Genomic DNA, 12973 nt, shown 5'->3' with positions numbered 1-12973 from the left:
AATATAAAAAAATAAATCTATTCTACTTCAAATAGGGTGTGGGTTGCACTTTGGTATTATTATTTTTTTTAAGGAGTGTGGGGCACGCGTGCTCTAGACATGCAAATTTAAGGCACGCACACGCTCATAAGTAAAAAGTGGAGTGTGATTTTTCTAGGGTTAAGTCACGGAGGTGCAAAGAGTTAGTTTCTCAACTCGTATGCACTAAAACAGTAGCAGAAATAAATCAGAAAATCGTGAACAGTGAAAGCAATGTTTTGGTTAGTGAATAGTGAAAACAATTTTGATAATCTAAACACGCTATACGTAACAAAGCAATATGGCAAGCAGCGCCATTTGATAACTAATTTTTAATAAATGTAAAAACAGTGTTTATACAATATTAAATCATGCATATCAAGTTATTATAATACTCTCAACATCATAGGATAAACGGAGTAATCGTGTTCTCCACTCTTACTTGTACGTATTTAACATGAATCTAGACTAAACTAATTATTGCACTAATGAGAGAGTAATTCTTATGCTATGAAAATAATAAATTAAAGATATTAAAATAGTGATTTAAAGATGAGAAAAAGATATAGAGATGGTTAATTCACCACATGATTCGATTGTCTATTAGTTTAGTTATCGAATCGATTGTTTTGATCCCTAGTTAACAACCTACATCTCTATAGTCATTGTTAAACTAGTATAAGAGATTAACAACCCCACAAATCTCTTTGATGGGGTTTCTAATCTCTAGTTCATCATTATGAGGTTTATCTTTAAACACTCACAACAATGAACTTAAAACTCTATTCTAAACAACAACCAAACTACTAACAATCATCCTCACGTGGCTTCATAAACCCCCTCTAATGGAGGTTTCACCTTGTGTCATCGGATTAATTAAACTAATGCAATAAAACAAAGATATTAAAGCAAAGGAGAATTAAATAACTAAGCTTTTATTGAAAGTTTCTAATGGTGGCTACAAAACTAAATTAATTAACTAAACTTAAACTAAACTAAAGAGGGAGAGAGAGAAAACCCTAATTACAACTAAACTAATGTGGGAGTATCCTAGTTTTGTTTAGTCTTGACCCTCTTTATATAGGAAAGGGTTATGATTACATTTTCGTGTATGTGCCAAAAAGGGGGACTTTGGGCCTCTAATGTGAGCCCAAAGTCCATTAGGTTAAGTATAAAGAGGCCATAGTTGTTGGAAATTATTTCAGTACCCTTTTTATCCACTTTTATAGCTCTGATTGGGGCAAGACTAGGTCCATTGGAAAGGTTATTCCGATCCGGTCATTTTGACATAAAGTATGCTCAATTCCGAGGACCAAGTCCAAAGATACACCCATTTGAAGTTCTGTTGACTTTTCTATTCTTTTTCTACCCGAATTGACTTTGACTTCCCAGCTTTGACTGGGCTTGAAAATGTTTTTTCTTCTTGATTCTTAAGCTTTAAACATAGAACTCTTCTAGCAATCATCTTGACTCGTTTTCCACGTAAAATGACATCTTTAAGCATATAATCAGCTTCAAGACCTGAAATACACAAAAATACGTTAACAGTATTAACGCTTATTTATTATAAACATAATTGGCCTAAATGTAATACTATTAAGGGATTTAAACTACACTTTTGGGTGCTTATCAGTGTTATTTAGCATAAAGTAGGGTAAATTAGTATTTTTACTATTATCAAATGGCGTCTCTACCATCTTAGTTGCCTTTAGACGTAAATTCCACTAGTTTTTCAATTTTAAACATCCTGAATTCACCCACCCACCCTGTTGTTTTTCGCATTTGTTTCGCTTTATTTTCGTACACTCTTACTGGACTCATGATTATGTTTTTGTTTGCTGCAACAGGTTTATGAAAACAAGGTCTCAAAACAGTTCCTATACTCATAGAGAACTTCCTGGAAAATTTTGGAGTATTGAAATGTGCTTTCAAAGTGCACCCGCCCCCTAGTTACCCTATATCCGAGCGCGCGTGCCCCCTGATCACCTCCAGTAAACCCACTTTGAGTTTTTCACATAGTCTTTCATTTGGCCTCTCGAGCACTCTCCAATATTCATTTAGGCCCAAACACCTTTCTAAAAATTCCAGTCTTTACACAAACCAGTTCAGAATTCCAGCCTGCAAAGCCCACCAGAAAAACAGCATGCACGCCCTTTGAAGTAGGTTTGATCACTCTGCCTTTTTACAGGTTGGTTACAAGTCACATCTTGAATCCAAATACTTGCTGTTCGGTGCTCTAGGCTGCAATAGGACACTGAAATTCGTGCTTGAAGGAGCTAGTAAGCGTAGCAAGGAGGCATTCAGGTTCTCCTTCTTTCACTCGTCAGCTCGTTTCTTCTATTAAAGGAGTTTAATTCTAGTATAATTAGGCTTGTTTGACTGCTAAAATTGTTTCTTTTTTATATTAGACTTAGCATTGCATGAGATTAAGGTCTGGTAAGAAGAAACTATCTAAAATTATATATCGTAAACGTCAACGCACACACCTATCTAGAATGTCACACACTACACCTGCATCAATGGCTGAAGAAACAAAGATTCCTCTCTCTTATTTTTATAAAGCCCTAAACTATGGCCCTAAGTCATGTATCGTTCTTGCAGACCTAGTGGGGGATTTTTGAATTCCCACAAACATCTTTAATTTATTACTGGTTTTTCATGGTTTAGACCATGAGAAGTCTTATCACGTAAAACAAGTGATTATAATCGTAACACTTGGTAAATAAAATAAAATAAAATAAATTGGACAAAAACCTAAAGCCCAAAATCATAAAGGACGAAACAGTTGTAGAATAAAAATTAAATAACAGAAAAGCCCAATTAAAAGTAACAGGCCCACATTATAGGTTTAAAAATAGCATGTGGTCGGGCTGCATGGCTAGTATATTATAGCTATACCCTCATTAATCTATTTTTCGAGGCCTTCATAGAGTCTCCCATATTGGCAAAACACTTGTGCTAATTACGAAAAAGTAGGCGACAAATAAAGAAAAATCAGACAAATAAGGAATTTCCAACTTCTCTTTGTTCGACTTTTATGAGTGCTTGATGGTTATTCTCTTTTTCTTTCCTTAATTTTCAAAGCCTTGATGGTTAAGATTGTCAAAGTTAAGAGCGTATCTTTTTTTGTAAGAGAATAAGTTAAGAGCGCGTGTATTGTTTGGTTTGGACCATTGACATCTTTCATCTTTGGATTGCTTTATTTTCTTTTCGTGGCTTGAGACCTTTAACACTAGATATTGGTATTCTCCTCTTATAGAAGACATCACAAGCACACATAATTTGGTTCTAAACTTCGGTTAACAATATAGTGAGAACACTTCATGTTTGTCGGCCTTACCCCCCAAGCCATGATTTTACATTTGATGGGATCTGCTTGCTATATGGTTTGAACAGGTTTAATGAATGACTAGGTAGGAATGATCAAATTAATGACTAAAACTAGTGCGTAGTGCACGTAGCAGGGAGAGTATGTACTAATGATGTGGTAATGTGATAACTTAAAGAACTTGAGAACCTCTTTAAAAAGACCATTGTGAGGAAGAGTTATATAGAGACTTGGATCAATAGCAGGTTAGATAGAGAGTTAGATATGATCTTGGGTTCATTCAGCGATGAACATCTGTTACGAGAAGTTATGTTAAAATTGGAAATTGATATAAAAATTTCAAAACTATATGATCCTTTCTCATATTCATTGTTAGTGGCATAATCACAGTGATAGTTCAACTTTTAGTTAGAGAGTTTTTCTACTTTATTTTTACATTTGGTTGCTTTTGTTCCATTACGCATTTAAAACTTGCTTATTTGGAGAACAATAATTGCCAAGTTCACAAGTCACATGGATACCATATAATTATTTAGAAATTTCGGATAACATGGATATAGTTCACATGGATATATTATCAAAGTTAGAATCAGAATCCCCACCCTTGACTTGCTTCAGTATGAGCTAGTTGTTAAGTATGGAGCCTGATCACCACGTGGTTAGTTTCCAAATCGGAATTGGAAACATGGACCCGCCAGCATCTCCTAAATGGTGATGAACAAGTAAATTGGTTTTGGAAACCAATTACTACTTTGGTTCCTCACGTTCTCTATAAATACCCAAAGGTATTTGAGAATTAATAAGACACAACTAAGAGAGCTCATAGTGTACGGGGAGCATAGCGAGTATATTATTGGAGTAATAATTAGTTTAAGGCAATAGCCAAATTTGTGAGTGCATTATGATAGTGTAATAGCATAAATTTGTGAGTGCCAAAAGTGTGTGCGTGTGAGAGAGAGATTGGTGTTTGTGTGAGGCTCGTGACATTGTAAACAACTCTTTGATTATAGCGGATTTTGGTGCGTTTGTAGACATAGGCAATTGCCAAACCATGTAAGCTCCTTATGTTCGTTTATTATTTGTTCTTTCATTATTGCTTTAGTGGTTGTATTGGTGCTCTTGTTTTGTTATTGATTACAAGATCTTGAGGATAATTGTCGTTAGTCAGGATTACTGTGATCTCTAATTCCTAACAACTGGTATTAGAGTGTGGTTTGTGAATTGAATTACTGAAGGTGTTTGAAGAAATTCTTGAGTGGTGAACTCCACCGTTGTTTGAGACAAGGTGCTTGAAGAAAATTTCTTGAGTGCAGATTACTCTACCGTAGTTTGGTTCAAGTGGGAGCAATGACAACTGAGAAGACGACAACCATGGTTGAGAGGTTTGATGGTACAAACTTTGGATTTTGGAAGATGCAAATAGAGGATTATCTTTATTAGAAAGATCTCTATGAACCGTCGGTAGGGAAGAAATCTGCAACGATGGAACAAGGAGCATGAGATTTGCTTGATATAAAAGCATTAGCGACAATCCAATTGAGTTTGTCTAAGTCCGTAGCCTTCAACATCAAGAACAAGAAGACGGTAGCGTCTCTCATGAAAGCTCTCTCAAGTATGTACGAACAACCCTCTGCGGTGAATAAGGTACATCTTATAACGAAACTCTTTACATTGAGAATGTGTGATGGAGATTCTTTCAGAAAACATCTTAATTTGTTCAATGAGACCAAAAACCAACTTGAGTCAGTTGAGATCATTTTTAGTGATGAGGTGATGGCTTGCGCAATTCTTAGGTAGATGCCATTGAGTTGTAAAGCCACAGTTTCTGCAATTAGTGGTTATTCTAGTAAATCTAAGTTGAAATATGATGAAGTTGTTAGTATGATACTAACCGAGGAGATCCGAAGGTAGTCGGATAGTACCTCCACTTTAGAGTCTGCATTGATCACTGAGAGTAGAGGAATGAGTTCATACAAAGGCCGACATCGGTCAGAACATAGAAAGGGGAGATGGAAATCTCATAACCTTGATGATGTTGAATAGGAACCTAGAGATACAAGTGATGACTTGTGTTACAATTGTGGCATGCCAGGCCATTACAGTTATGAATGTAAAGCTCCAAGAAATAACAACAAGAACAAGAATCAAGATGTTAATGTTGTTGAAGTAGATGATGACGCATTGATATGTTCTATGGAGAAGAACAATTGGGAGTCTTGGGTTATAGATTCTGGCGCATCATTCTATGCTACTTCAAATTGGAAGTTCTTTGAGAACTACACCAAAGGTGACCTAGGCAAGGTATTCCATGGTGATGATAAACCTTGTAACATTGTTGGCAAAGGTGATGTGCAGATCAAGTTGAAAGGGTTTGCATGGAAATTGAGGGATGTGAGATATGTCCCTGATTTGAGGAAGAACTTGATTTATTTGGGGCAGTTAACGGATGAAGGTTATGTGACAACCTTTACTGATGATGCTTGGAAAGTCTCTAGGGGTTCTATGATAGTGGCAAAAGGAAAGAATAGTGGTACTCTTTATAAGACCATTGATGCATGTGGTTCATTTGCTATTGCGTATAGCAAAAATGATCTGGATGTGTGGCACCGCATACTTGGTCACGTGAGTGAGAAAGGAATGCAAGTTCTTCACTCAGATGGAAAACTACCCATGTTACAGTTGACTGAGTTTGGCTTCCGTGAGAACTGCGTTGAAGAACAGAAGCGGGTAAGTTTTCAAAATGTAGGCAGAACTTTGAAAGCAGAAAAGCTTGAGTTAGTCCATACAGATGTCTGGCAGCCAGCTACAGTCTCCTCCTATGGCAGAAAGTCATATGTTGTGACTTTTATTGATTACCACACGAGAAAGGTGTGGGCATATTTCTTGAGACATAAATATGAAGATTATAGAGTGTTCAAGAAGTGGAATGCCAAGGTTGAAAATAAGACAGACTTGAAAGTAAAAGAGTTAAGATTTGGTAATAGAGGAGAGTACGTTGATGCAGGTTTGAGGAATGATTGTGTAGATAATGGAATGGAGATGGAATATACTTTGCGAGGGATGCTTCAACTGAACAAGGTGGCAGAGTGTATGAACAGATCACTGATATAAAGAGCTAAGTGTATGCATATACTAGCAGGGATGCCCAAGCAGTTCTGGGCAGAGGCCATTAACACAACAACTTACTTGATCAACAGAGGACCGCCAGTATCATTGCCACGTACTGATGGTGGTGTGCCCCAGTGCTATGATAAAGCATTGGAGGCTGATGATGTGAGTGAGTGGGAGCTTGCAATGAAGAATGAGATGAAGTCTTTCGTCTCTGATTACACAGTGATATTCTCTCCAGTTGTGAAACTAAATACTACAATGTCAGTGTCGAGTATTATTGTAGCAGAAGATTTACACCTTGAGCAGTTAGATGTGAAAACTGTCTTCCTCCATGGTGACCAAGAGGAAGGGATGTATGTGCAGCAATGTAAGTGTTTCATTGAATTGGGTAGAGAGAATATGGTATGCAAGCTAAGAAAGAGTTGTTATAGTTTGACACAAGCGCCTAGGCCACTGTACATGGTTTGCACGCGCCCAAATATTTCCCGTGTAGTGGGAGTTGTTAGCAGGTTGATGACCAATTGTGGTAAGCAGTACTGGGAAGCAGTGAAGTGGATACTGCGGTATCTAAGAGGTACTACTGATGAATGCATATGTTGTATGAGGGGTGATGTGTACTTGCAAGGGTATATTGATACAGACTTTGCAGGTGAAGTTGATCGCAAGAAAGGCACTACTAATTTTGTCTTTATAGTGGGAGCTACTGCAGTGAGCTGGGACTCACAATGGACAAAGACAGTGATTATTGAGAAGCTGAAGCTATGTCTAGCTTCAGTTCGTCTTATAGTTTGAAGATCGTAGATGAAGCACACCATTATGCATTGGAAATGCATGGAATTGATTTACTCTGGTTATCAGTTTCCAAGTGGGAGATTATTAAGTATGGAGCCTGATCACCACGTGGTTAGTTTCCAAATCGGAATTGGAAACATGGACCCGCCAGCATCTCCTAAATGGTGATGAACAAGTAATTTGGTTTTGGAAACCAATTACTACTTTGGTTCCTCACATTCTCTATAAATACCCCAAGGTATTTGAGAATTAATAAGACATAACTAAGAGAGCTCATATTAAACGGGGCGTGTAACGAGTATATTATTGGAGCAATAATTAGTGTAAGGCAATAGCCAAATTTGTGAGTGTATTATGATAGTGTAATAGCATAAATTTGTGAGTACCAAAAGTGTGTGCGTGTGAGAGAGAGATTGGTGTTTGTGTGAGGCTCGTGACATTGTAAACAACTCTTTGATTATAGTGGATTTTGGTGTGTTTGTGGACGTAGGCAATTGCCAAACCACGTAAGTTCCTTGTGTTCGTTTATTCTTTGTTCTTTCATTATTGCTTTAGTGGTTGTATTAGTGCTTTTGTTTTGCCATTGATTTCAAGATCTTGAGGATAATTGTCATTAATTGGGATTACTGTGATCTCTAATTCCTTACACTAGCCGCTTACACGAATACCACGGATTCAATTCTTGCAAGTAGCGAGCTTAGTGTGGCAAATAGGAAATTAGCTAAAGCTTATGTCGCAGTGTTGAATCATAAAGAGGCTTTGCCACATTGTTTGAATGCATTGGAAATACATAAAGCTCAATTAGGAGATAATGATGATTCATTTGAGATTGCCCATAGAAAAAATGGACATTTTGTACCATGAACTTTGCTGGTTTTATCAATTTGGGCCAAGAACTTTTTTTTTTTAGCAAATTGGGCCATAACCTTTCTTTTTTGTATCAGTTTGGGCCACCGTTACCATTCCGTTACTTCACATCCTTATGTGGCTTGCCGGATGTAATATGTGTCCAACCAAATGCTCATGTGTCACCGTTGAAGTGAACACCTAATCACCGGTGATGTGGCATCAAAATTTCAAAGTGTTTCAAACCCGAAATTTCACAGAAGTTGCACGTGGTTTGAACCTTGAGGCAAACTCGCACTTAGTTGATAGAAATCCCAAATTCAGACCTAATTCCCTAATTCCCAAATTCAGACAGAAAAGAAATATAGAAATCAAGTATAAGAAGAAGAAATCAGGTATTGAAGAAGTTGATCAAGTACCAGATGAACCACATGAAGAAGCAAGTGAAGCAGCCATTGAACAAGCAAGTGATGTAGCAAATGAACTACCAAATGAGATGGATACTGGTGGTGCTAGAGAGGATACTGGTGGTGTTGGAGATGATGAGTCTGACTATGCTGCATCTGATGACTATTTAAGTCCCGAATCTAGTGAAGAAGAAGACGAGGATGTTGCTTCTTTTAAGGAGAGGAAGAGGAATTTGAAGGTTAAAAAGAGGATGTACCCAATTTTCAACCCCAATGTTCAGATGTCCAATATCCAAATTGAGCTTGGCATGAGGTTTGGTAATGCAAAGCAACTTAAAGAATGTTTAAAGAAATATGTAGTCCATAATGGGTATCCAATTCATTTTAACAAAAATGCTGCTAAAAGATTTGAAGTTGTGTGTGTTGGTGATAGGTGTAGCTGGTTTCTGTATGTAAGTTACATGCAAAGTGAAAATAGTATGCAAATTAAGACTTTAGAGTCTGAGCATAAGTGTAAGAGACATTTTTGCATCAGATTAGCTAATTCCCAATGGTTGGCTGATTATTACAATGACAGGATCATAGACAACCTAAGTGGAAGGTAAGGTATTTCAAGAGAGACATACTGCATAATTTAAAGTTGGAGGTGACACCACTTCAGTGTTACAGAGCTAAGAAGAAAGCCTTGAGTCTAGTTCATAGTTCTTTAAAGGATGTGTATGCCAAAGTGAGAGACTATGCAACTGAGATACTGAAGTCAACCCCTGGAAGCACATGTAAAATTGATGTTAAAAGGCCATTGATAGATAAGCTAGGTTACTTTCAGAGAATGTACATTTGTTTTGATGCCTTGAAGCAGGGTTGGTTTTCTGGGTGTAGAAGGGTCATTGGTCTTGATGGTTGTTTTCTTAAATCTTTTTGCAAAGGGGAATTGTTAACTGCAATTGGGGGGATGGAAATAACCAGATGTACCCTATTGCATGGGCAGTTGTTGAAGGTAAAAACACAGAAAGTTGAAGGTGGTTTTTGAACTTGCTCCTTAATGATCTCAATGTGGATGATGGGCTTGGTTTGACAGTGATTACAGACCAACAAAAGGGTCTTCTCAAAGTCATTTTAGAAAGAATACCTAATGCAGAGCATAGATGTTGTGCAAGGCACATCTATGCTAACTTCAGGAAGAAATTTTCAGGTATATAACTTAATTTGTCTATTTTTTATTTGTATTCTAAATGTGATTTAATATTCATATGTAATGTAGTTATGTTATTTGAATAGGTGCACAACTCAAGGGTTTATTCTAGAAAGCATGCAAAAGTGGAACACCAGAAAAATTCCATCGTGTTATTAATGAGGTGAGAAAGGTATGTGATGCAGCAGCTGACTATATGTTACATATCCAAAACCCCAAGTTCTGGTCCAGAGCATTCTTCGAATTTTACACAAGTTTTGATGCAGTAGAAAACAATATATGTGAAACATTTAATGGTACAATTCTTGATGCAAAAGAGAAGCACATCATTGCAATGCTTGAGGAAATAAGGATTGCCATGATGAGAAGGATTCAGAAGAGAAGAGATTTATTGGTGAGTCAGTCCAAGTGGCAAGGCACTTTGTGTTCAACTATTGCTGACAAGTTAGAGAAGAACAAGTTAGACTCAAGGTTTTTTTAGTCTTTCTTTTGTGGAGGGTCAACGTTTGAGGTCAGATATGGTGATGAAGGTTACAAAGTTGATATTAAGGATAAGACTTGTACATGTAGAATGTGGCAGCTCTCTGGTATCCCATGTGCCCATGCACTAGCTGCCATTTATATGTGTAAGCACAATCCAAATGATTATGTAGATCATTGGTTGATAACCGTAAAAAAGATAATTTTACTAATGAATAAAGCGATGAAACTCTAAACGAAAGTAAAACTGCAAACTGTGGCTTATACTATACTTATCAAAGATATTTGTTTTCTACTCTCGAATCTATTGAAGTAGAGATGGAATAGAAGATTCATTCCACTCCTAGTTCTTTAGCATTCAAGTTTCCTACGACTATCAATCCTACCAAAGTCAATGAGAGAATTACGAATTATACTACGATGCAAATTTAACTAACAAGATACGAATAACTCGACTACGAAATGCTACGGAATACTAAGGTTTGAATCTAGAATAAGAATTAGGGGGGAATTGAATCCACCTCGAATGCAACTTAAGAGACTAGCATAGATGGTTGTAATCCAATTCTTAAGTTCTCACGATAAGAAGTGGTCGTTCTAATCCCTAATTATACATGGCATTTCTACCAATTCATAACTAGCATGTGAGGTCGTCCACCCATTCTCATGGTGAATCAACGACCTTCTAGAGTGGAATAGATTCTTACAACGATTCTATACTACACAATCAAGTTTTCATCAAGGCTTCATCAAACCCCTCTAATGGAGGTTTAGCCTTGATTCATCAAACTATCATTTCCAATTGAATTAAACCTAGACATAATATAAAGATTTGAACTTTACTAATTTAACTGCTCAAGAATTTAAATCAAAATTAATAACTAGGAAATGAATAACAAACAATAATTGAAATTAGATTTAAACAAATTTAAATGACCAAATCGAAATTAACAAGAACTACTATTTTATTTATCTAATGAATGAAGAACAATGATTCAAATAATTAATCTAAAACAAGGAATGAAACTAATTAATTACTAATTGAAATTCAAAAACTAGATCTACAAGCTATTCTAATGGCTACTTTTCTATTTTAAGCTATCTAACTATATCTTTCTTAAGAGCTAAGTCTTGTTTTATGTAAAGGAGGAGACCAGATCCATAATTTCGTGCATGGGCTAAGGAGCCATGTTTTGGGTCGGAAAATCGAGCCCAAAGCCCAATTTTTTCAGTCCACAGAGCCCGTTTCAGCTGGCTTTGACTTCAACAGACTTTTCATCTACTTTTGCTCCTCTGATTGGGTCAAGGCTTGGACCATTGGAAATCTCTTTCCGAGCCGGTTGTTTTGACGTAAAGTAGGCCCAAATCCGAGGCCTGAGTCCAAAGATATGGTCTTTGGAAGTTTTGCTGACTTGTGTACTGTTTCTGCCCGTGTTGACTTTTCAGCTTTTGACTGGACTTTATAAAGACTTTGTCTCCTTGAATCTTAGCCTTTATCACAGAACTTCTTAGCAACTAACCCTTTGCTCCTTTATATCGCCAAAGTGGCACATTTCTGCACATAATTGAGTTCCATGCCTGAAATACATAAAAGCACGTAATTAGCATTAACTCTTATTTATTACTCGCATAATTGGTCTAAAAGTAGTATTATTAAGGGGTTAAATCTACAATTTTGGGCTCTTATCATTGGTACAAGGTGGAAACATTTAGAAATACTTATGATCACTACTTGTAGCCACTTAATGGTGATCGAAAAGTTGTGGCCAAAGGCTCCTGGAGAGGTATTCCTACCTCCACCTTATAGAAGGATGCCTGGGAGGCCAAGCAAGCTTAGAAGGAAAGAAATGCATGAAGAGCCAAGGAAGTCAGGAACCTTAAGTAGAAAAGGAGTTCAAATGAGGTGTTCAAACTGCCTTCAGTATGGTCATAATAAGAGAACATGCAAAGAGGTCAATAGTGAAACCAACAATGAAGCCAACCAAGAAGTAGCTCAGGAAGTAGCTCAGGAAGTATCCCAGGAAGTAGCTCAGGAAGTAGCCCAGGAAGTACCACAATCCACCACTGTAAGTTTATGGTCATATATACTAAGCATTAGAAATCAGTTTTAAGATATATACTAAACATTAGAAATTAGTTTTAGAAATCAATTTATGGTCATGTATACTAAGTTTATTAGCAATCTGTGTTATGTATTGTCCTTTATATTGTTTTTTTATACTAAGTTTATTAGCAATCTGTGTTATGCATTGTCTTTTTTACTGTTTTTTTATGAGATTGAGTTATAGAGTGAAAAAAAAAAAAGATTGAAGTTCACATTGATTTTTTTGTATTAAAGTTGAAAAACAAAGTTGAAAAATGAGTAAATGACTAGTTTTCACTTCACATTCTCACTAACTCAGTATCAAAGGCTCCTCGAGAGTTTCTTTTACTTGGGCCATTAATAAGGTAGTACTTTTTTTTTAGTTCTTAATGAATTCTAGCTCTAAAGATCTTACCTTTTTGTTTCTGAAATGATATATTACTCATTTTGTACTGGTGGGGTTTCTTTACTTTATACCTACTTTGGTGATGTAAGTTGTTACATGTGAACTGGATTGAATTCAACATACCACTTTTTTCTTCTTAGTTTGGAGTGATGTGTATCTGGGTTGCTTTTTAGTACTGTTCTTGTTTTGTTTTTTCATTTCTATGTGCTTGAGGACTTACCCACACTGATAAGTTGGCTTAACAAGGTAAAAATATTGCATTTTATCTGATTATGGATCAAGTTGTGTATTGAAACTAGACTATTAGATC

This window comes from Coptis chinensis, chromosome 3, assembly GCF_015680905.1.
Source record: "Coptis chinensis isolate HL-2020 chromosome 3, ASM1568090v1, whole genome shotgun sequence".
Lineage (NCBI taxonomy): Eukaryota > Viridiplantae > Streptophyta > Magnoliopsida > Ranunculales > Ranunculaceae > Coptis > Coptis chinensis.
Note: the sequence above shows the minus strand (reverse complement) of the source record.